At 43.7% G+C, this 25109-nt stretch overlaps 3 long non-coding RNA genes across 13 annotated transcripts; 1 reads left to right on the top strand and 2 right to left on the bottom strand.

Annotated features, from left to right (window-relative positions):
* Positions 1-4692: 4692 nt before the first annotated feature.
* LOC127327534 (uncharacterized) lies at positions 4693-6163 on the bottom strand. The gene is made up of 2 exons (XR_007868605.1): positions 5246-6163; positions 4693-5152 (listed from the first exon to the last, which is right to left on the bottom strand). It is a non-coding gene; the product is annotated as an uncharacterized lncRNA (long non-coding RNA).
* Positions 6164-10122: 3959 nt separating this feature from the next.
* On the top strand, positions 10123-11268 carry LOC127327310 (uncharacterized). 4 transcript variants are annotated; one of them, XR_007868482.2, is made up of 3 exons: positions 10123-10432; positions 10567-10639; positions 10933-11268. It is a non-coding gene; the product is annotated as an uncharacterized lncRNA (long non-coding RNA). The 4 variants fall into 4 exon arrangements; XR_011751188.1 differs by having other exon boundaries at positions 10567-10820; XR_007868483.2 differs by having other exon boundaries at positions 10123-10440.
* A 2386-nt stretch (positions 11269-13654) lies between these two features.
* On the bottom strand, positions 13655-23342 carry LOC127327532 (uncharacterized). 8 transcript variants are annotated; one of them, XR_011750728.1, is made up of 8 exons: positions 23004-23342; positions 20814-21454; positions 20629-20727; positions 19429-20359; positions 18070-18161; positions 14463-14552; positions 14056-14139; positions 13655-13719 (listed from the first exon to the last, which is right to left on the bottom strand). It is a non-coding gene; the product is annotated as an uncharacterized lncRNA (long non-coding RNA). The 8 variants fall into 8 exon arrangements; XR_011750729.1 differs by having other exon boundaries at positions 13705-13719; positions 14056-14127; XR_007868601.2 differs by lacking the exons at positions 13655-13719; positions 14056-14139; positions 14463-14552 and adding exons at positions 16520-16823; positions 22816-22865 and having other exon boundaries at positions 22964-23341.
* Positions 23343-25109: the final 1767 nt, after the last annotated feature.

Here is a 25109-nt window from a genome sequence, read left to right as displayed (position 1 = left end):
CAAAACCTCAAAAAGCTGAACCATGCCATGCTGAAACTGTCAAATCGAAGTGGCTGTGCCGTGTAAAAACTGCAAAAAAGAATTTATTTGGCCGTTCAAATCAGAACCGTGCCGTGCCCAAATTGTTAAAAAAGAATGTTCTTTGGTGACTCCTTCGCAGCAGGCCACTGCACCGCTCGTTCCGAATTGAAATGGAAAAAAATGAAGGAGAAACTGTGGCAGACCACTGCGCTGGCCTCAAGAAATCCATCGTCGCGTAGGTCCCGAGCTGCTCTTTTTATTTAATACAAAAGTGAGTTATTTTACTTCACATTCAGTTTCAAGTTTGCACAGTTTTATCTCCAAATAAAGCAAATTAATTCCAGTGAGATGGAATCCTGCACATTTGGGCCAATTTTTTTGAAGCCAGATCAAATTTGAGTTTTTTTTTCTCAAAATAACACTCAAAGCAAATAAGTTCCATTCTAGATTTTGAGTGAGAATATGGAAGAAAATATATATCAGGAATTACGATCATTCATTCAAAAAAGAGAAGAAACCAACGAGCAGACCACCGTACCGTGCCAATCTATACCTAATAATAAAGGAGCTAACGTTTCCGTGGTTTGGTCCGTCTGAATGCGCTTTCGTCCAACCTAAAGTGCGCCTTTGTACGCCGTCTCTCCTGCTCACGTTCGCTCATGATCTGTTCGTGCTCGTGAAGGAAACCGATTGGAAAACATGTACGAGAACATCTTCTTCGAGTTTGGAAGGGAACCGATCGTAACGGGAGCAAATTCTGAACTCTTTCCGGCTGTGCCCCTCCATCGTATACAAGTTATGAACTCATCCCAAGGAAACCGATTGGGAAAACATGTACGAGAACATCTTCTTCGAGTTTGGAAGGGAACCGATCGTTACGGGAACAAATTCTGAACTCTTTCCGGCTGTGCCCCTCCATCGTATACAAGTTATGAACTCATCCCGTCTGTGCCTATAAAGCATACACCTCTCTCCCCAAACGACCATAAAACGACCCGTCGACGGGCGCCTCTTCTAGGGTTTACGTCCGCCAACGCGGTACAGCCGGTGAGTGCTCTGTCGGAAGGGAGTATCACGTGGAGCTCGACGGGCAGGTTCTCGCAGGCCAGGAGTCGGTGAGGAATCCGAGAGCTACAATCGATTTCTCGCGGGCCAGGATTTTCGTCGGGCCGAGAGGTTCACCGGCGAGCTGTGCTAGAACAGGACGCGGGATAGTGGCCAGACATGGAGCAGGGAGAAGGATGCACGGACGGCCGCCAGATACGGTGCTGAACGGTGCCGTTGGACACATGGTGTGCCTAGATATAACCCGTCCCGTCTAGATCCCACGAATCATCAATCGAATATTCAAATTCAGATTATTTTCGATGGCAAGACGACGGCACACATATGCCGTTCTGACGCTGGCCGACGGCGAAGACCAGCACCTGAGCCTAGGCGGGCGAATATATTTAGGAGGTCGACCTACATTGTCTCATGGCTCAGATCTTGCCGCGGCGTGGCTGGTATGGGCAGGCGTTCTCCTTGTGCTCGAGGAGGTGGACAGGACGTATTGCTGCCGTCCATCGCCGGCCCCTCAATCCATCTCATGCTAGAGCAATGAGATGCATGGCCAAATTTTGCAAACACCAACGAGAAAAAATATAATCATCTTTGTCTTCCCAAAGGGCATGTCGGAGATGATAGTAGTAGTGCAGCACCCACGATTAATCCAGAGAGATAGGCAATCTACCATATATGCAGTCTAGGCAGGGAAGGTGCGAGTGGCCTGAGCTGCAGACTCATCCGCTGCTGGGAACGCAACGAGGACGAGGTCACCTAGGAGGGCTGTGCAAGGGGCTGCAGTGCACCAGACGAGGTGCGCTAACTTGGAGCTAAAGCAGGCCAGCAGCGGTAACGAATCACACCAACCGCCAAGGGCTCCGAATCCAGTGAACATGAGATATTGATGGAGTTTCTCTGGGAGCAATTGGGGGTTTTTCTCTCCGAGAAACAAAGTTGAGCCGTCGAAGATTGAGGCAACCGAGGGCGGCAATGCGACAGTCTTCTCTTTTAGTTTGTCGAAGATTAGAGCGGTTGAACCATAGTTGGATTGCTCCTGCAGCATAGAGCGGTAAGTAATCACAACCCAATAAAAAAAGGACTGCTCTTATTTTTGGAGCAACCGGCAGGAGCTCTGCCTATTCATTAAGAGGGAAATTTAGCCGGTTTATGAGGAAAACCGACCGAAAACCGATACAAACTCGACACCCGTGTCCGGTTTATAAGGAAAACCGGCGAAAACCACACTTGGCCACACGACCTAGCTCAACTAGGTATGGAGCGCCGTCGAATGACACCAGCACGACGGCCAACGGCGAGCACCACGACTGCCCGGTCCACGTCCCTGGAAAGGAAGTCAGAGCCGAAGGGGACGGCTAGGCCTTTCAAGCTTCGCGGGGAGAGGCAAGCCGCAAGAAGCAAGCCAGCGGCACTCGCACACCGACGATACCCGAAGACCACGACCCAAACCAGTGGTGCAGGCATCGACAACAAGTGGCTTCCAAGACTCCAAAATATGACGCCTCCAACGAGGTCACGACATCCAAAGACATAGCCTTCATCCAATCCGGCAAGCCGGATTTGGGTATTCACCCTGGAATGATGGGCAGATGGGTGTCGGGACTCCACAACAACGCCTTCAAGAAGGAAAGCGACGCCCGAAGGCGACGCCGTTGTCGGCACCGACCAAGTCGGGAAAGATTTTCATTCGGAGACCCATGACCGCCGCCTCCAAAAACGCCGGACGAGCACAGACCACTAGCCAAAGAGATGTTGCCCACGCCAACGGAAGCATGCCCTGCCGCCCACGCGGCCAGAGGCATAGCAACACCACCACCTCGCTCCCAGAGCCGCCGCTCCGGCTTCCACGCGCAATAGGCCGACCCCCCTTGCGTCAACCTGTCACCGTCCCGAGACGCTGGAAACAGCTCCCCACCCACCAAGAGCCGCGCCGCCGCGCCGCCATCCTTGCACTATGGCACACCTCCGCCACAGGCCTGCAGAACTAGCAAGGGCCGCCACACCCCAGCCAGCCTGCCACACGCGGTGGCCCTCCGCAGCCCCCCGAACTCCGACCTTCACGCGACCGCCACGCCAAGGAGAAGCTGGGCCGGCACATCCCCGTCGCCACCGCGTCTCCGGGGCCGCTGCCCCGGCAACCTCTTCTCCGGCCAACTGCCGGCGCCGGAGATGCAGACCGGCCTCCCCTGCCGGCTGCCCGCTGTCGGGGGCACGACCCCTACACCACCAACGCCACCAAGGCGTCCCAGGGCCGCCGCCCTGGCCTCCTTGAGCGAGGCCGACCTGCACGCCCCCAAATCGAGCGGATCTCGATTTGGGAGGACGCCGGCCAGGCCGCCCCGCAAGGCCCCGCGCCGAGGGCGACCGCCGCCGTAGCAGCGCCCGCGACCACCGCAGCGCCGGCGAGCAACCACCACCGCAGCCCCCGCCCGAGCCCGCCGGCTCGGCTCCGCAAGTCGCGACCGCCACCGCCCCCACGAGCCGGCCCTCCACCTCGCGCCCAGAACTCCCCGACCACCTTCGGCAGCGGGGTGCCGCCACCGCTGCGGAGGAGGCTGCCGACGGCAGCGGCGGGGGAGGCCCAGGCAGGGAGGAGCTTGGCGGCGCTAGGTTTTCGCCCCTGGCGTCGCCTGGGGGAGCGACGCGAGGGGTAGTTTTTTTCTATGGAAGCTAAAGTAGCAATTCCATAGTTTGGACGTTGCATCCAAGCAGGTCTCTTATAGCCACCAACAAGATTATTCTTTCCTTCATGGATTCGGTAAACGAGAAAATGCACCTATCCAAGCTTAAATACTACTCCTCCGTTACAAAAGGATGTTTCAACTTTGTTAAAATATACAAGTATCTAGACGTATTTTAGTATGTAGATACATGTAAATTTAGACAGAGTTGAGACATCCTTTTACGAACGGAGGGAGTACTTCAATTTCATGCTGAAGAACAAATCTAAACTTTGATGCATACAAATTCAGTAATGGCTAGACAAACATGAAAGTACTCCCTCTGCGTCGCAATGTATGCCATTTTAGAAAGCTAAAACATCTGCAAGAAGGGTAAGAAACAGGAAAAAAGGATCGCTAGACTGCATTCCCATCACTGGGATCCTAGGTGGGCCCGTATGCCTTCTGGGTGATGTCCTCCTTTATGAGGGCCGCCACGGCTGCAAGGTAGTGTTCCGAAACACGCGCTTCTACCTCTCCTTCCAAATACCCCACATGGAGTAGATTCGCACCACTCGCCTCCTGCCTTTTCTCCTTCAAGAAGTGGGAGATTGTCTTGTCCGACCAGTCTTTGTGTGACATCTCGCTTGGAGAAGGTGGGACACCCAACGTCCCACCGAATATACTCACAAACTTCAACTGATTATACTTGAGACTTCAACAAAAACAACTCAAGCTGAATTATGTTCAGATACAACTACAACATATGCGAGTTGCATGTATTCGTCTATGTCGTCGCCTCCTGAGTCAGACAACTATGTTCCTGAGCTTTAAAATGTAGCTCCAAGGTGTTCTTCACGGAGAGAATTGTGCTTCTCAATAGTTGATCAAGCTAGCAACCTACCATATTCATCTGGAAAACTTAAGCCTACTGGTGGAGCTGACTGAATGTGTGAACCACGGCATGACTGTGTAAGAAACGTGATGCGTGTTTTTTCCGTAGCAACGCACGGGTATTGTCCTAGTTCCAAATAAAGGGAAAAAGAAGAGGAATCCCACGGTATACCACCGCAGAGTGCTCGTTCACATGAAAAAAAATCATTGAGCCGTTCTTGGTCGACGAAATAAAAGGAAGAATGGGGGCTTGTCCTCGTCGTGGACGTCTTCCCCGTCCTCGATGTGCGCAGTCGCCGGCGGTCCTTCCTTCTCCGGAGCCTGACGCGCACGATCGCCGGCGGTCCTTCCTTCTCCGACACCATCGTCGACGCGTGCGGCCGCCAGCGGTCCATCCTTCTCAGGCACCGTCCTGGACGCGCTCGGGTGATGCGGCGGGGAAGTCCACGGAGCGGCCGCGGAGGAGGCCCCCGGCGAGCGGCGCGCAGGGGATGCGCACCCTCGCATCTCTGCACCTGAAAAATCTCCTACCGCATCAAATATCTGTCACCAAGAAAAATCTGCAGCAAACTAATTTTATTGAGAGAAAGAGAGAGACGGGATCTTACTCTGAATGCATGGGAAATAAAAATGTAAGACCAAATTTGATCTGAATCGGGTACACATCATGTACAAAACAATCTGCATGGACCTGATTCCCTCAAAGCTGTGAAGCATATCGAGACCGGAAATAAAAGTATATGAACCAGATCAGATCGAAAATAAAAAAGCAAACAGCCAAACGATCAACAGGTTGCCCATGGCTCCGGCCGGTGGAACTGCGCTCCAGGAGGACAGTCCCCCGTCGGTTCGTCCTCCCCGTCGTTGCCCATTGCTCCGTCCTCCACGCGCGCGGTCGCCGGCGGTTGTTCCTTCTCCGGCACCGTCCTCGACGCGCGCCGTAGCTGGCGTTTGTTCGTTCTCCGGCACCGTGCTCCCAAAAAAAATCCACGACGCGCGGCAGCCCACAGAAAAAAGCAAGCATTTGCCCCAGCAAACACGGTAGATTCAGAGTCTTAACTAAAAAGGTGCCCTGCCGGTTCAGTCAAAATCTAGCAAAAACATTTTTTGATCCATGCTTTTAAACTAACAAACCATCAGCCCCTGCATAACTTTGAAACTGACAAAAAGAACATGGACCTGATTCCCGCAAACGGTTTGAGCAAATCCACACCAGAAAAAAGATGTGAAGCAAATTAGATCTAAACAAATCGATCGGCCGGCCGGCAGCCCCTTTCCTCTGCACGGTGCGCGCAACACCACCCCTCAATCTCCACCGCCCCTGCGGAACGAGCGTACGGCCGCCTAGCATCTGCCGAACTTCCCCCGCGCTGTGAGATGAAGGGAGCTGAGCAGGGCCGCCGCGCCATGGAGGGAGCGGGGCAGGGCCGTCGGGCCGCCGAGCCATGGAGGAGAGACGCGGGGATGAGCGGCTATGCTATGGATGGATCTGGGGTGGGCGGCGTGTGGTGTGGGGATGAGTTGAAAATGTGGGATATATATATATGCCAACTATTCTTGAACCCCCCTTAAGAGGGGTTCTAGAATAACTATTCTCGAACCCCCAAAAACCAACCGAGGAAACCACGTGCCGAACCGAACCGCCCGTGAACTCATCTGTCCCGCACGCTTGTGAACTCCGTCGTCCCATCGACCCACCCCAAAAATCCCCACCCCAAAAAACCGCACCGACTCACCCCAAAAATCCCCACCTCCTACCTCCCCGGCGGCGTCCCACCACCCCTCCGCCCCAGCGGCGCCACACCACCTCCTCCCCGGCGGCGCCCCACTACCTTCCTCCGGCGGGGGCCCTCCACCTTCCCCCGGCGGCGCCACACCACCTTCCCGCGGGGCCCTCCACCTCCCTCCGGCGGCGCCCCACTACCTTCCCCGGCGGTGCCCCACCACCTTCCCGGCGGCGCCCACACCTCCTCCGGCGGCGCCCCACCTCCTCCCCGCTTCGGCGACGCCCCAAGACCTCCTCCTTGTTGGCGCCCCACCACCTCCTCTCCGGCGGCGCCCCACCACCTCCTTCAACACCGGTGGCGCCTTGGACTCCATTCTTCCCCTGCATCCACGCGAGTCCGGTGCAGCGGCGCCTCGCTGGTAAGTTCCCAACGCCGCTACCGAGTCAGAGAAGGCGGAGGAGGAGGGGAACGATGAGGACGCGCTGCTAGCCCGTAAGCCCTGATCTCGCGGGTCGTCGGGCAGGAGGCCGACCCCAACCCGCAGCTGATACACATCCTCGCCACCATCTGCGACGTCGAGGAGGCTACAGGGGCATCACGGGGAAGTTCGCTTCCTCTTTCCCTTGTTGCTCTTTTATTTCTTCTTAAACAGTGCCTCCACAAAAGCTAGTCCGGTCTCCATCTCTCTTGATCTGTGTCCATGGTGGCAGGACAATGGTTCTGGCCTAGAATTTCACTTCATTTTTGGATTGATTTGCTGCTGGTTGATTTTAAAATTGTTCGTGAGGTTGTATTGCTTCTGAACTACTGCAGGTGTGTCTGAAATATATATAGGCTAAGTTTGAACAATTATGTCACACAAAATAATTCCAGAAGTTCACTTTTCGGTATCAGAAAAGTTCATTGCTTTTAACTTTTATTTTAGGGTGGTTCATTTTATGCGTTCTGCTATTATTTATGTGTGGCTGATAAGAAAACAATAGAAGTTCATTTCGTCTATTGTAAAAGCTCACTTTTATATTTTTCGGAGTTTAGGGAGTACCAGGTCGGTCTGCTCCTCCAGTAGCCTAGTTATTTTTTCATAGTAATAGCCTAGTTGTTTTTTCATATTCAAAACTACTCTAGGAAGCTCCCTGCATTACCTTCTTGATGCACATATACGAGAGTACTGATGTGAATAACTAACTGCCCTCTTGCTAAATCAATAGTTATCTTGTTGCATCAAAGTCTAGCATGGCTTGTGTTTATGAAAAATTAACCGAACTGTGTAGAGGCTGTTGCTTTACACTCATATTTTGTGCAAAATGGTTTTTTTTCTTAATCCAAAGATGGTGCACTGTTTGCTCATAAAATGGTTAGTTGGAAGTCTAGTAAAATGGACCTGCCCATATACCTGAGTGCAACATCAGCGGTTCTCTTGGTTATTTGTAGCAGGCCGATTAGGCCCAAAAGCGAGTTCACTTTATTTTTTAGGAAGTAACACATTTAAATTCGAGAAAAGGTTTTCATTTGTGTTACAGATACAAACCCAGACCTTGGCCATCTGATCGAGTATATCTTCCTTGATCTGGATGCACCTGCTGTGTGCGAATACTGTGACCTTCGCTTGGTTCGCTTGGACCTGCGAATACTTTGTGTTATTGTGAATTCAACTTTCTATACGTAGTCAACAATCTATAAACAATATTTGGGAAGTTCGGTTTTTTGTTTTCAGGAAGTGCACTTAGCTTGGAAATTAACTTCGAATGCATCCAGAAGTTCAGTATCTCGGCAAGATGTACAAAGCATATTGAAAACTTGTTCGCATTTTATTTTTAGTTAGCTGCAACCTGTAGTGGTGCACGGCGACCTAGTTGCTGAAAATGCCACTGGAAAACAAATCGTGTCCAGTTTAATAGGCCTCTGGTATGATAACAATACATAAAAAAATAAAAAAATCCTGTGTTAATCGTAGAAGTTAACTTCCTCCTGTTTGAGAAGTTCTTCCGCTGCCACGCATGGTCAGCAGTTCCTTGTTGTGCAGGGGTGGTTTAGTGGTGTGCAACATGCGAAGTTAAACCTTTTTCTGTTGAGAGTTAAATTAGCAGTTCACTATTCTCTGTCATGAAGTTCACTTTTAAAATGTTGGAAACAGAAGTTCAATAAGTGAACTACAATAAGTTCACTTTAACCATAGTTTGTGAACTGAAGTATTTTTAAATCAAGGAGTTCACTTCATATACCTGAAGTTTGCCTCTTTTTATCGGGGAGTTCGTCTTTTCAATTTTGTTCGCAAGTTCACATCTTCCTCGCACAGAAGTTCGCATTTTGTGATTTTATTCATAAAGATTGTTTCTAGCTTAACTACTGCCTTTTGTGATTTTATTCATAAAGATTGTTGCTAGCTTTGTATTTGAGCAAATGTTGGACGATTGCAGCACATAAAAAACAATTTCACCTAGTTCACATATGAAGTTTACTCATTTTTATTTTGGAAAAAATCACTTCATAGATTGATTTCAGTTAAAACACATAAACACAAGACTGTGAAGTTCGCTTTTATTTAAAATGCAAGTCCGCTTGTCCAACTTAAGGAATTCTCCTTTTCTTTTAGTCACAAATTTTTGTTTTGTCGGGAAGTTTGCTTCTATTTAAAATGCAAGTTCACATGTCCAACTCAGGGACTTCATCTTGTTTTGTCGCGAAGTTCATCTTGTTCATTTTAGGCAGTTCACTCTTCCAGAATGGTTCACTTTTCTTTTTAAGATCTGAATATTCGAATCATCTGAGGAAGACACTCACTTCTTTATAGGCAAAAAATAGCAAGAATTTTATTTTTTCCGTATGTACAGTGGCAGTTCACTATTCCTTGTCACAAAGTTCACTTTTAAAAGTCCCAGAAGTTTAAATTGTTTTCTTTTCTAGTTTGACAGTACAGGTATTTAGAATTTTGCACTACTAAAGTTCGCTTCAATACTCGTGAACATATTGTATCGCTATTGTTTCAACATTATTAGCAGGGGTAGTTCACTGTCCATATTTCGGTAATTTGCATAGCCTGTGACATTTACAGTTAAAAGCACACATATTTATTTAGTGGGTTATACATGTGTTTGTCAGGGGAAACAAACGACTACTTCCGTGTGTTAATTTAAATGTGTGGTATGTTAGCTATACACATATAAGCATGATTAAAATCACTTTTTTTTCTATCCGCGCACTGCCATGTCAATTTCTTTAGTATCTCGAAATATAAGAATTGCTTCACTGCAATTTTGTGTGAACCATGCTTAAAACAGGAAGTTCACCCGATAGCAGTTCAGTCACATCTTTTTTGTAGTTCTGACAGAAATAAGTGAAGTTCATTTTGAGTGGTATGCTTTTATCATCTTGAAGTATGCTACAGGACCGATAGGACATGAGTACAATCTGGTAAGCGGCCTCCAATAACTTCTTTCAGTTTTCCTATACTTGCTGTGCATGTGGCGGAGATGCTGTAGCTTCTTACTGCTATTATTAACCATGCTAATCTCTGAAGTAATGGTACTAATTTCTTGGTGATGCTTAGTTGATTGCTCACTGATGTTAATTGTATTCTATTTTGCAGAGAAACTAATATGATGTATTTGTCTGGAAGTGCACATTGGTGAAAATAGGAAATTCACTGTATATATAAGTAAGGTGACCAACAGAAGCTCACATTATTCATAAGGGCGGTTCACTTTGTATTTTTCAGGGGTTCATTTAGTTTGTCTGATAGTTTCAGTTAAAAACACACCGTAAAAAGAACAGTTCAAAAAAAAATCTGGAGTTCACTGTAATTGCTCTGATAAGTTCATTTGGTACAGCAAAGGGGGTTCACTTTTGTCGATAAAAGTATCAATTCATCATGCTTAAGTTATCTTATACAAAACGATTTGCTCCTGCCCCATTATACTCCTACATGAATCTGCATAAGTGAAGTTGTTATCTTGTGATGGGTCTACATATTTCATTTTCTCACTACCTTTACTACTACTTGCAGCTTCCTAATATGGAGGTGTACATCGATCGGCAATTTTCTGGAAAACTAGGAGAGATACTGATAAGGTAACAATGTATGTTCCTTGCTAAATCTCTCTCCCTCTCTCTCAAATTGATTGATTCAAAATTTCAAATGTCTTTATGATTCATCGCATTTCTGAACTTTGGTTAATGTGCGCCTCTGCATCACCATGCTCTAGCCCAGCGTCATGGGTCTCTTGTCAAGCAGAGCTAAGGCGAAAAGTTACTCGACGGGGACACGACCTGATCCAGGTCAAGCGAAACCCACCACCATTTCTGTTATCTTGATCCACTTCTAACTTTTTTTTATCTTGGTCCAATTCTTCTAACTAGGAGTACTAGCTGGACTTGCCCTGGGTATTTCCTTTTTCTTAAGAAAACTAGTAGTTGGAGTACCTATCTAGCTTCTGGTTTCAAATTGGCAAGTCAAAAGGTGCTTAGCACTACTCGATCCAGATGTAGTTAAGCTAGCTACAGTATGTATGTTGGCATGAACAAGAATCCAACTTTGGCTGTTTTAACTTGGTTGTGTTGTTCTTTTGCAGGTGTAGACTTTGTGATGGATACGTGAGTGTACTCACTTGGCCACCAGGTGCATGTATGTTACTATTGCCAGATTGATTCCCAAGTGATACAATGTAGAGTCGACAGAGGTCGGTTGATCAGGTCAATGCAGGGAGGGAGGCATGATCAGTCCAGGTCAACAAGACAAGAAATCATGTGCATATGCAGGGCGTAGGCACATGCATCATTGTTTGATCATATATGCAAGTGGATATTGAATGAGTATTGTATCTAGCAGACATGGGGCATGAAATTGCGGTTCAGGAGAACTGGTGTGGGTTGTTTGGCAAGTTTTTTCCCTTTCATTTATATTTTCCTTTTTTGCTCTGTATAGACAACAAAAATGGAAATTTATTTTTTCTAACCCAGGAGTTCATTCTTCATTTATATGTTGAATTTTTAAACAGAGAAAGTTCAGTTTTAATTTTGGAGCAGTTCGCTATGTTTATGATACTGTTTGAGTTAAATTAGAAGATAAAAAATGTACTTGAAAATGAAAATGTGAAGTTTGACTTTATTTGTCCATCGTGGGTTTAGTATATTTATTTCGGTATAAAATTTCACTTTGGTAGTCGTATGATCTCTTCACTTGGGGGCGCTCTACTGCCAAGCCATGTACTAGCTACGATTCTAGTTTTACCGAGTAGAAGTTAATGTATGAGCCAGGTTAAATTTGGTACAGGTGGGTTACAATACTTCAATGCAACTGACAGGAATAAGTGCCCCCACCGAGCCAAGCCTGGACGGAACCCATGCAACGACCGGAATACTTGAGAAACTTGTGTCCATTACTTGTCCATTGAAAGTTCACTTGCTAATGTAACGAAATTCACTCATATGTACTAGGAAGTTCATAATTTTCGGATTTTTTTGGAAGTTCACGTTATAATTGAAAAAACAGAGAAAAATAGTGTCGTCACGAAGTTCACTTTTGGTCCAGGCAAAGTTCGCTCGCGTGTATTTGGAAGGCAGCGCATGCATAGGACGTCGAAATTATACATGCTGACAGACATCGTTCCTATGAAGTATAATTTTATTACATGCCTGAAACTTTTATACCGCGATCGGAAGTTCACTACCAGATATAAAGGAAGTTCACTTCTATATTCGAGCACCTCATGCACTTTGTTTTTCTGGACGGAAATCGTATGCATAGAAATCGTCCGTACGACCACCGATTGCGCAAATCGATCAACTCAACGTACAATTAGCACTAATATAACTCTACTAATACTCCAACATATCGCAATGCCACATCTAATCAATCTAGATGAGCCAATTTCGAAATGTTCTTTGTGTCGGTGTTATCTTCACTTTTATGTATTTCTGAAATTAAACTAAAACCATTTAGAATTTGGAAAAACATTCAACATGAAAAAGATTCGCCTAATCAATATCTTTTCAACGCAATATCATTTGGAACATAACGATAAGTGGTTCGGAAATAAGCCCCAAAAAACAGTTCGAAAAACCGAGAAGTTCGAAAAACGTAATCACGTATTTTAAAATCTGCTCTTAAAATATAAAGAATTTTAAAAAGTGTTCTTCATGAAAAAGGTGCGCCTAGTCAGCACCTTTCCAACGGCATATCATACGCATCATTCCGATAAACGGTTTGAAAACTGGAACCCCAAAACTGTACAAAAATAGAGAAATCCGCGAAAACGTTGTTTTGTATATTTCAAATTAGTTTTAATCAATATAGAATTTGGGAAAACAATGAACACGAAAAAGTTGCGAAATTTCCGTGCGAATCCAACGGTATATTATACGCATCAATCCGATAAGCGGTTTGAAAATCAGCCTCAAAACACTGTCCGCCAAAACATGGAATTTCTGGTATTCCGTCAAGAAGTTCACATGCAAAAAAGCGGGAAGTTCAGAAAGGGTTTCTCGAACCGGTTCGAGAATAGCAGACCTATATATATATATATATATATATATATATATATATATATATATATATATATATATATATATATATATATATATATATATATATATATATATATATATATATATATATATGTATATATATATAGAGAGTGTGGATTTGCTATGTTTGTAAGTAGTGGAGGGTGTAATCAGAACCACTCATTCGCATTGAGATCCGTACCTTTGGCTAGAAAAGGAGCTAGATTCTTTAGTTTCTACAGTTCGCTGTATTAAAAAGGCAAAGCATGCAATGTTGTCTTTCTTCTTACACGGTACCTAATTAGCCAACCTACTCGACCTTCACTGCGCATGCGGTGCAGCCTTTCCACGAAATCCGGGGCGCAGTGGTTGTCTTTTAGCTCCATGTCGATCTGGTGAACCCTCACGTAAGTGATGGATGGCTCTCTTGGTGTCTCTGTGAGTGATGGATGGCTCTCTTCGTGTCTCTATTTGGCGTAACGGGAAATTCAAACTGAATCAACATTTAAAACAACAGCTCTACGAGCATCATATAATACTACTACGTTGTACTGGCTAGGCCCACCATGTGACATAGACTTTGGACACCTGCCAGGGCCACACACAGCACCAGATGGCTATATATGACGATGGCCTAGCACAAATAAAAACCAATCAAAACAAAAGAAAAACAAAGTATATGTTAATGGTTCATAATACAATACCATATTGTTTGTAACACAAATAGAAAAATAATCAAGTAGATATAGGCGACATGCCGGATGCATCAGCTCGTCGGCGTGAGACTACGAATCACTGTGCGCCCCTTGGAATAAATGATGGCAGCACGCCTGTATTACATTGCCATTGGGGTCCTGAGCAGGAAAGAGATACATATAAAGTACAAACATGATTTGAGTAGCCTTTAACTAACAAAAATAATATATATTAATGCCTCAAAAGAGAATATATAATTATATGCATTACCAAAAGAAAAAAATAGAGTAAATTGATTTAGCTCGAATTAGATATTCAATTAATCGTAAAGAGCTACACGTATAAATGAAAGGTGCATGTGTAGGTAGAGAAAGGTTCGAACCACCCAAAGGAAAAGTGCATACGAGATAGCCATACCAAACTTCATCATGGTAGAAACATAGAATGTGGCCCAACAGATAAACTAAAGGCACAAATTGAAACAATGTTCATACCATGGTCTGGTTTGGTGTGGATAAGATGAGGAAGTAACGAAGTTAGAACTCCAAATCCTTGCTTAGAAAAATCTGATGAGGTGCCTGACATAGTGTTAAAAGGTGACTGGCCAAAGACTATATAATAAAGGATTTTCAAAATAAAGCTTGATTCCTATGGCTCAAAATGAAGAATTTTCTCCTACCCATGCCTTATAGACTAGTTGCATCCATTTATTTTGGATCAAACAATCAAGTAAAGTTTGCTAAGAAATTCAACAACTACACGATTTGCTCCACGATGAGACCATTGAATATTTCAAACACCACTTCACATAAGAAATCATATTGAGGAGATAGTGTGTTCCGCAAATGGTTCCATACATACATTCTAATGGTGCGCGTACAATCATTTTAAGGAGATCTACCTGTGAACATGTCCTTTTAGCTTGCTTCAGCTCACTTCTATCCCAACAGCTCAAAAGCAAATTTTAATCTATTTTACTACCAAAGAAATCCTGCAGATGCATGATAACACAAGTAAATGTTTTACCCTAATTGATCAACAGATAGTAGTTAAACCATAGATAAATATGCTAACATATGCTATCAGAATGGGGTATGATATATAAAAAGAGCCACACGTGGTAGGGAACAGTGCGTGAGAAAAATGAAAACGGTGCTAGGTAACAACCAAAAGGGTTCTTTGGGGGTGCAAAATTTTCTCATTTCCTTAAGCATCAGTATGTTTTTGTTTGTGAGGAGGGTGCTTGAACCCTAAATAATATCCTTCTATCACAAGTATGTGAGAATCTTTTATCGAATTAGTTACCTTTGTATGACTTGTAAAAATAAACTTGTACAATAACATTATGAGTATATGCACAGACTAAAATCATACAGTTGTTTAATGCTTTGTATATTTTTAACCATCTTGTTTGTTGTTACAAATAAAAATCAATGTAGCTACTTTGTTATGATTTATTAAAAGTGCCACACATACTTATGTACCCTCAATTGTAGTAGATATTTAAGGAAAAACACAACAGTGAGAATTGTACGTCAAACTGATCAATTATTAAATGGTTAGATGCAAACCAAAATAGGCAAACACAAGCCTCACCTTTCCCTTACACATGACCTAAACTGGAAACCTAGTCTGACATTTTCTGCATTGACTGATCAGCCTTTTCCATCAAACCCGGTTGCATAAAAAGACTTTTTTGGTCACATGCGTGCATGGCAAAGTGCAAACTTTTCTGGACAGGAAGATCGACCATCTATGGGGTCTGAGAATTGCCCGCATGGCAATTGCAAGTATGTAAACGGTACTTGACAACACACTATTAGTTATGAAGATTTTAGTTGTGCCCTGGACAGTATGTCCAACAAGGCCTCACAGTATGCACAGAGGAGCCTTCAAATTGCCCGTGCGTAAGAAAAGTGCCACATATTTAAAAGAAAATCAATCAAGAACAGACTTAGGTGTTCATCTATACTCCATGTTTAAAACAAAAAGGGTGCCCAATGTTTCAGTATCTCTTTAAAAAAATAAGAAAATCAACACTCTAACTTGGTGCCTACTCTAAATCAAATGGTGCCCAATATATTATTTGGCATTGCAGAGAAGTGCAGTCAACATTTGGAAAAGAACAAATCAAATAATCGGGAGCAGTGCCTTGTACTCCCTCCGATTGGAATAAATTGACGCGCGTAGTACACAAGAGTAGTGTATATATGTGCATATCTCGCGTCGATTAGAGGCCTCATTGTTACTAAACATGTTCATTATGCCCCAATATTGACAGAGGGAAAAAAGGCCCATTGAATTTGGTAGCAGAACAAATTATAAAAATCAATATGCACCATGGCAAACAAGAGTGCGCTCCAAATAGAAACGGTATAAACGGTATAACAAATTTTATATTTTTCTCCAAATAAAAATCTGGGTACAAAAGGAGTTACGTATTTGCATACAATTTATAAAAAGAGCCAACCGCCCAGACAAAAAGAGCTTGTTCAATAGCATAAACGGTGCTTGTATAACCAACTTTGTTTCTTCTCCAAATTAAAATCCGGGAACAAAAGTACTTAGGTATTCGTATAGAATTTATAAAAGAGCCAACCACCCAAAACAAAAGGAGCCTGTTCATTGGCTTGAACGGTGCTCGGCACAAATCTAATGGGTGCCCTCTTTAAAGTGAAGAGTAAACCGAGACAAAATTTCCATTCTGTTGATATGTTTAAATGTCAGCAACTTAGATTTCGCATTAACGAACAGTTGAATGAACAAGATATCCAACTCACAAATCTGGGAAACAAATGGACATTAAATCTTTCTTCAGAACCAGTCATCTAATCTGACAGAATTCCAATAGCAAATGTGCCAAGGAAAAGGCAACACAATGGCAAGAAAATAAATCAAGGACAGGCTGCGCTAATCTCACAGGTGCATGTGTATGTACCAAAATGTTCGAACCACACATATCAAAACTGCAAGATGTGAATATTGCAACGCAAACAAGGATTACACAGTTCAAAATGCTACTGGAGGGGTAAGAAAATTCTTCGTTATTTTTCACACATGATATACTATACAACATATAGTGCAAATGTCTAAATTGTTTCTCAAACAGAACACATAGAAGTAGAATATTTTAGTCACTGAAAGTGTACATCCCAGTAGTCAAATTTCCTGGCGAGCCGAGGTTGTCAACAAGAGGGAGGCGTGTCGGTGAGGAGGTTGCTAATAGTGGGGGGCTAGGACCTCACACCGGCTTTTTGAGGATCTGAAATAAGCAGATATACAAAAATGGGACTGGAGCATCAACATAGCAGAGAAGAACAAAAGATCTCAACACACGTTGACGCATAATACCAAGTTTGAACATTATCTCCCCACATCATAAGCACTAAATCCATTTTGGAATATTGGATAAACGCAAGTATTTGCAGTACAAAGTTCATCCAGAATTAGTATGGAGAGACTACAACATGCACAAAAAACCTTGTGACACTCAAAGGCTCTACGGGCTATGTTAGTGAACATTGGTCAGACGCACCCCTTTTGCTCTATCCAAACCCTGTACTGGATATCAAATGCATGTGGTAGGATTTTGCTCTCTGAATGCCAGATCGGTTCATTACAAATACAAGAAACCGAATAAGCACACAATCAATCCTAAGCTCCTACACTGGATCTAGATGCATGAGAAAAATGGTGACTAGGGGCACGCGATGCAGCATCAGACTCCAGTCTTTCTTTGTCAGTTAAACCTTCAGATTTGCAACATCACGCTCCGAATGAAGAAGAGAAGAACAAACTATGCAACATCGTGCTTTGAATGTGGTAAGTGTCCAAGAATTCGTAAAACATACACCCAAAGAAATGATAAGTGCCAACAGAAGGACACACAAATAAATCTTGAAAGGGCACTTAGTAAAATGTGAGCTTAACAGTATACAAACGTTGGATTGTGGTTTACCTTGCATACAAACTTTGGATTGTATGTGTTAGTTCAGAATACGTGGTGTCAATCCAAATACGAGAAAAAATTTATACAAGAGCAGCTGCCGACCAGCACTGTCAGGCTGAGGCCATAGATAACGCAAGCTCGAGTGAAATTAGAAAGATCTATATTGCAAAAATTCTCGCTTCTTCTTAGAAATAAACCGATCCCCTCTACACTCCTACATTGTAAACAAAAATGGCAATAACTGCCAGTACTAGTTTTCAGTTTTCACTTCTATCAAAGTTAGTGCAAAGAAAGTTAGCGAGATAGGACCTGACAAACTGTGTGTCCCCTAGACTGATTCTATACTGTAGGAGTATGATAAACTTTTGTGTCAATGCGTAGAGAGCGGTACTAGTAGTGACCATTGTTACTTTGATTTTCTGGGTGTTGATTATACTCTTCTTACTCTAAACAACACGGTACTGATATCCCATGTGCTACTGACCCTAAACAACACATTAACCTGCAAGCCTGCAAGGGTGAGTTGAATGTTGAAACAGATATCAAGAACAGATCGTACCTCGACTGCCAGACCGATTGGAAGACCGCATTTCCACAATGGCCGGAAAACTTCAATTTGCAGCAGTTGCTTATAAAGAAGGGAAATTAACCCTGAAAAGACAGAAGAAGAGAAAAGCGTTTAAATCATGGGTGCAAAGGATGGGTACAGGTTACCTGCCGAGCAAAGAGAAGCAGGGGAACCAAATCCGGCACGGCAAGAACTCAGCTCAGCTCAGGGGAGAAGACGAGTGGCGGACTCCCCTTCTTCCATCTTCTTCAGACCTCTGCCTCCTAGGGCGGCGGTGGAGGCCCGGGATCGCCTCGTTTCCTAGGGCGACGAGCTCCAGGCTCCATCCCCTCACGGCCTCCTACCCCCCGCCATAGCCCATGGCAGCCCTCTCCCTGGCCGGCCGCATCGCGAGATGAAGGTGAGAGGAGGCGCAGCTTGCTGCAGATGCAACGGTGCCGTCACCTTCCTTGGCGATTCAGCCCCTCCTTCTCCACCCAGTGCAGCGGCGGGAGGCCATACGGTGGCCGGGGAGATAGCTCCGTTGTGCAGCTCCCGCGGGACAAGAAAGCACGGGGAAGGAGGACCGTCGACGGCGTTAGAGGAAGGCATGAGAGGTTAGGTCGAGGGTTGATCTGGATCGTGAGCATCATAATGAGAGAGACGATGGCAGCGATTTGGGATGAACCAAGAGAGAGAGGGGTGGTTTGCCTCGATCGGGGTTCGCCGCAATCACAGATAAAACGGGATAAACGGGATCCATGGGAATTGAGCAGTCTAAAACGGGAGAAGAGATGGGTGCCGAACCTTTCGCTAACTGGGCACTCAAGCGAAGCTCTCATGAGACTGGGCAGAGCGCTATGGAAGGGGGCAGGCCTAGCGCTGGCCGGTGCAGCAAACGGGTCCCAACTCGGTCTAAAGAGGAAATCTCAAACACATCCACTAAATAGAGAAAAGTATAGTGGGAAAGTTTGGACCAACCCATAATGGGAATCTCAAAGCAGGATCAACCGTGATGATTGCAACCACCATGGAGTCACAAAATAGAAAAGCTTTTCTCTCTCTCTCTCTCTCTCTCTCTCTCTCTCTCTCTCTATATATATATATATATATATACCGCTGGTCAAACCAAAACTAGATTAAGAGGATATGGCCCATGATGTTATTATCATAACACACTTGTTTATTTCCTAGTGGGGTTGTAGACAGTCTGGGGCAGATGGTGGCACGATGGAAAAAGTTGCTCCAGATTCTCGTAAAAGGAAAATAAAGGTAGACCTAGATTCTAGTGGTACTGTGTACATGCTCTCTTCACCTTTTCTTTCTCTTGCGACACACAAACAAAGCATTTAGAAAGGATTAGGAGCACACCAGTTAGCTCTTTTTTTTTTCCAGAAAACAATCGAGCTAGCTAGCTCAGTCTCAATGATAGCAGGCGGTGTGCGGATGCAAGACTGCACCATTTTCATCTTTTTTCTTTGCACCAAACACCTACCTTTAAAAAGGGAAAAATTAGCATAATCAGAATCAATCTATCGGGGCATCATTAGAATTTGCATGGAGTTCAAAAAGCTAAGAGGTTCATAAAGTCATACTTTGCATTCAGAGTGTCCAAACATTTCACCTATCGAAGGCAAAGTTTATATTGATGGCTAATATAAGAGAGAATGGTGGAGGATAGAAAAATATCATGCTATTTCTCTCTCACCTAATCTTTTCACAGCTTTGTCAAGATTGTTCTCTCTCCCCTATCTATCCAATTGCAAAGATTCCTCGCTATTTTTTTGTTCTCCACTGTGTGTAGTAAAGCTAACAAAAGCCTCCAAGACCATCATGAATTGCATGCAGGATGTGGATTAGTGGCGCTGATACGGTGAACAGTTTGTTCTGTTCAGCAAAACTAACACGAATCTAGGCACCATAATGGATGGCTACGGACTGTGGGGTAGCTACTCTTCCAAAACAGGGCCTTTAGAGCCACTAATTGCATTTTACATCGAAAAAGTCTTGCCAACATCTCCCCTAACTTATCTACCCCGGCAAAGAACACACTTGACTAACACAATCACTAACATTTTCTCCGGCGCTTTGTCGCATCCAGCTAGTCCTCCCTGAAGCAGTACTGGAGTCGACTGTTCGAGGAGCTAATAGCCGGTACAAATGGCAGTACTGGAGTCGACTGTTCGAGGAGCTAATAGCCGGTACAAATGCGCTGCTGTCGTAGTCGCCGTAAGAGCATAGGGACCTCTGGCAGTGGAGGGCTGAAGCTGCCGGTGGAGAGAGGAGCTCCCTGTATCGACCACTGTATAATCACAGATAATTATAGCTCGTGCATGAGGGATGATAAAGCCTCACAAAAGAAACAACATAATGTCATCAATGCCAACTTTCTGTCATTTCATTTGATGTTCAGCGGAGGGGAAGACAGTGACAGGAAATATATAACACATCAGGTACCTAATGTATCTTAAAAGTAGAAGATTTATAAAATATTGCTGTGACAAAGTTTATCTTCTTCATTATAGAAAGTCACAGAGTAGTTATATTTTTATCAGCATAGGAGAATATTACCTAGAAAAGAGCAAGACCAATTGGTACCAACCACAACTGCCACTCCCAACTTAGCGTGACTACTGAAGTGAACTTGCCAAGGAACTCCATCATTAGAGCCTGCATACAGAGGAATAAGATTTCGAGAGTAACATAAAACCTCTACAGCTGTGGAATAGAAAAATTATAATAGTGTTTTTATTTACCTAGGGTACAACTGTTATCTCCACAATAGATATGAAGAAGTGGTTCCCTGTAATAACCTTAATATATTCAGCTCATCAAGTTTCCTAGCATTGAACGCGTTCAACACCTGAGAAAGCAAGACAATAAACAATACATAATTACAATTACAAGATGGAGAGATTGCACCTAGATATTATTTAAACAGGGACACCTAGGATGCCATATGCTAGTATTACCAAAATATTTAAATACACCGACACATGGGAGCTAGCTATTCCTGAACTTCAAAGCTCAGAATTTAAGCTACCAATCCTGAATAAATGGCTCGACAAAATATGTACAGAGAATGCCATATGATTTCGTCCTTTATAACCCAAACAATGTATGGACTATGATGCACGTGAATACACATATATCTGGCTTCAGAATTCAGTTAATTAATGATAAGCTTATTATCCTAATAAATGAGCTGATAATCTTGAGAGGCTTCACAGAAATCAGCAAATGAAAAACAATAACATAACCTTGGCTCAAAAAGGCTTGCTGGATTCAGGCTTGAGCTCAGGCCACACAAAATACACAAGGCTACAACATGAACAGTTGTTATATCCAAACTCCTTTCAGTTATCTTGACCAATTGTTGGGAAGAGGAAGCGAATATCTGTTGACATGAAAAAAAAAGGATGCATTGGTTTAATGTACTGTAAAATTGTGTCAAGTAAGAAATATTGACATGGTCTTATGTTCCCATAAAAAATGTAACATAAGAATACCAGAATCCTATTAACATAGATTTTGTTAGTGATTCTTAGATATTTCTAAGGATCTGAGATTTGAATCCCAAGAATTACTTTCACCGAGAAACAAATTCTTAAGGTACTCTCCCCATATTTTGTGTACTCCTTTGCCACTTGAAATATGAAGTTGCAACTTGTTTTTCATAGTACCAACAAAAAAATCAGAACCTGATTAATAACCTAACTTAACTTTCTTTCAGCTATGTTGACCAAATGATCTAACCAAGAGTCCACTAGCTACTGGCAAGATTTACATTGACTGCTAAAACATGATGTGGGGCATATATTTCTGAAACGAATAATAACTCTTTTGCGGAAAAAAAGGACAACAGTACAAGGATGTACTGACAGACATACTTCTTTATTTCACATATATCCATTTCTAAATACCACGACAGCTCGAGCTACATTAGTGGCATCATTGGTGCTTGTCAGTATATATACCAGTTTTATGTATGTAAGTAGTATTTCTGTGACCTCTTGAAACTAGATACTGACAATCACCAATTAAACTATGCTTAAAAAATTATTACAGTTGAGTGATGCATGGAGATTCAGAGGTATATGAACTACAATCAGAGAAGATGTAAAATTAATACGACCGGATGCTTCCAACGGGTAGGAGAACATACATACGATCTTAAACGGTCTATATGCAAGTGAAAAAATGTTGGATTGCTTAATTTAAATACTGGCTAATGTCCCTGTAAGATAAAGAAAAATGATCCAACTGAACTCCATAGGTAAATTTATAGCAACAATGTATAGATGTCTTCCACTAATATTATTTTCATTAGACAAGCAAGACACTTTGCTACTTTTACTTATGTTGACAATTAGAGTTTTTAGTGGCCCACTCTACAGCTTATGGAAGGGGGTAATGCCTTCAAAAGCAAAGCAAAACATAGGCACACCAAATGGTAGGTCTGTACTACTATGTCATCTTCAAGAACAGGAAACAATTACCAGCAGCATGTTTTGCCTCCTTGCTTATTCTGAATAAAAATTAGCAGAAAGGAACAGGCAGTCACCATACATTACAAGCACTGACAAAGTAATTGTACAGATTACTTTCTTCAAAAAATAGCATGCAATTTTTCATCAATTTAATTTCTCAAAGAAGGATGTGCAGTGACAAATTAATTATACAGATAACTTTGTTCAAGAACTTGCACCACATTTGATTCAACGACTAAATCAAAAGCACTAATCCATGTATAAATACCATGCAAAGCCCTCAGTGCAGATCGATGTAATTGTGCCCGTGTCACTCGTCTGCACACACAGCGGATGGAGTTTGCCAAAATTTTGGACAGCTAAATGAATGCGGAACGAGTTTCCGAGACAACGGCCGGCGGAAGGCGGCGCAGCACCTGCAGTAGAGAAAGGAGAAGATGGAGGTGGTGCCCATACCGCCCGCAGCTACGACCCACTTGCTCGCCACGCCGCCGATTTGGCCGTCCGACCACGACGCCCGCGATTAGGCCGGCCGCCACGACCCGGCGAATCGGCAGGCCGACTACGACGTCGGCGACTCCAGCAAGAGCGCAGAACCCACCCGCTGCTCGCCTGGCTCCCGAGTCCGTCGGACGCGAACCCGCTCGCCGCCGCCGCACCTCAGTTCCAATCTCCAACCGCTCCTCCGCCCGCTCTAGATTGGAAAGCTAGAGGAAAAAGTTGAGGTACGGCTGCGTAGTGGGCTAGCTCCCAAACCGTCCAAGTAAAAAATAGAAGAGAATTAGGATAAGCTAGTACGGTGCTGCGAACCACATAAATAGGTCGACTAAACCGAGTGGCAGTTCGACTCGGCTGACCGACCCGGGGGCAGAATTACTTATTCTGCACCTAGGGGGTCTAATATATATATATATATATATATATATATATATATAACACACACATATTCATACTACACCCGGGTGTAGTTACTCCCACGTGTGTTTCACACAATCTAGGTAGTATCTATCATACCGAAGAGTATATACAAGTAGTATGAAGTATATAAGAATATTTTGGTACTATATATACTACTTTGTAGGTAGTATGTACACTTTTTTACGTACACTATTTCTTTACGTATAAATATGCATGTATTTTGTATATATAGTGCAAACTATGGGTGTATTTAATTTTTTTTCACCAAAGTTGGTATGGAGTATCTTAGATACAATATACGAACATACTCAAATTGATAAAGCATCATATATACTTTTGTATGATCGTATACGAGAGATGGGTGTAGTTACAGCCAGGAGTAGGAAGTATTTATCATATATATATATATATATATATATATATATATATATATATATATATATATATATATATATATATATATATGTGTGTGTGTGTGTGTGTGTGTGTGTGTGTGTGTGTGTGTGTCAGCCTCCATGTTTTTTTTATCCGGATCACCCTCGTCAATTGTGTCGCCTTGTGATGACGTACCTATAATTTTTGATGCTCCATGCTTGTTTTACACCAATTTATATATGTTTTGCTCATGTTTCGTTGCACTTTTATACATTTTTCGGCACTAACCTATTAACAAAATGATACAGTTTTAGTTTCCTGTTTTCTGCTGTTTTGTATTTCAGAAAAGTTGTACAGGAAATATTCTCGGAATTGGACGAAACAAAAGCCGAAGTCAATATTTTTCCGTAACGAAAACAGAGTCCAGCGGGGGTCGAAGAAGTGGCGCAGGGCGCCCATACCACACCTAGGCACGGCCTAGCCCTGGCCCGCGCCTAGGGCTGGTGTGGGACCCCCTAGCTTCCACCGCGACCTTGCCCTTCCGCCTATTTATTCACGATCTCGAGAAAAAAACTAAATCAATAAGCCTCTGCCCACGAAAAGTTCCGTAGCTCCGCCGCCGTCGCAAACAAGATTCAGGGGACAAAAGTCTCTCTTCCGGCACCCTGCCGGGACGGGCAATTGCCCCCGGAGCCATCTCCAACGACTCCACCGCCATCTTCATCGCCATTGCTGACTCCCATGATGAGGAGTGAGTAGTTCTCCCCCGAGGTTGAGGGTTTTACCCGTAGCTATGTGGTCTATCTATCTCTCCATGTATGATCTTTATGTGATCATGAGCTTTGTATTCTAGTTGAATAAGTAGATGTTATTCTTCAACTATTGTGCTACTCAAGTGGTTTTATTATGTGATCTTCGGGGACACCTTGTCCAACGGTGTGAAGGTGACAGTGTGCACACCGTGTTTGTTTCTTAAGCTTAATTTACATAAATACTTATGAATTGTGGTAACTAGTTAGTACCATCTTTGTATGCTCAAAGTGACAGCGCGGGGCATCCATATATTGAGAATGCGAACTTTAATGAGTGCTTATGCATCCCTACGCAGTGAATTTGTGTTTATTATCAAACCGGAGAATGGTTCAGAGTAGCGTAGTGAAGTGATAATATCTATGTATTCAATTATGGTATCATTGTTGAGAGTGTCCACTAGTGAAAGTATGATCCCTATGCCTTGTTTCTAAGCATTGAAATACCGTTTACAACCAG

The sequence above is a fragment of the Lolium perenne genome, chromosome 1 (assembly GCF_019359855.2).
Source record: "Lolium perenne isolate Kyuss_39 chromosome 1, Kyuss_2.0, whole genome shotgun sequence".
NCBI lineage: Eukaryota > Viridiplantae > Streptophyta > Magnoliopsida > Poales > Poaceae > Lolium > Lolium perenne.
Note: the sequence above shows the minus strand (reverse complement) of the source record. Positions and strands in the feature narration are given on the sequence as shown.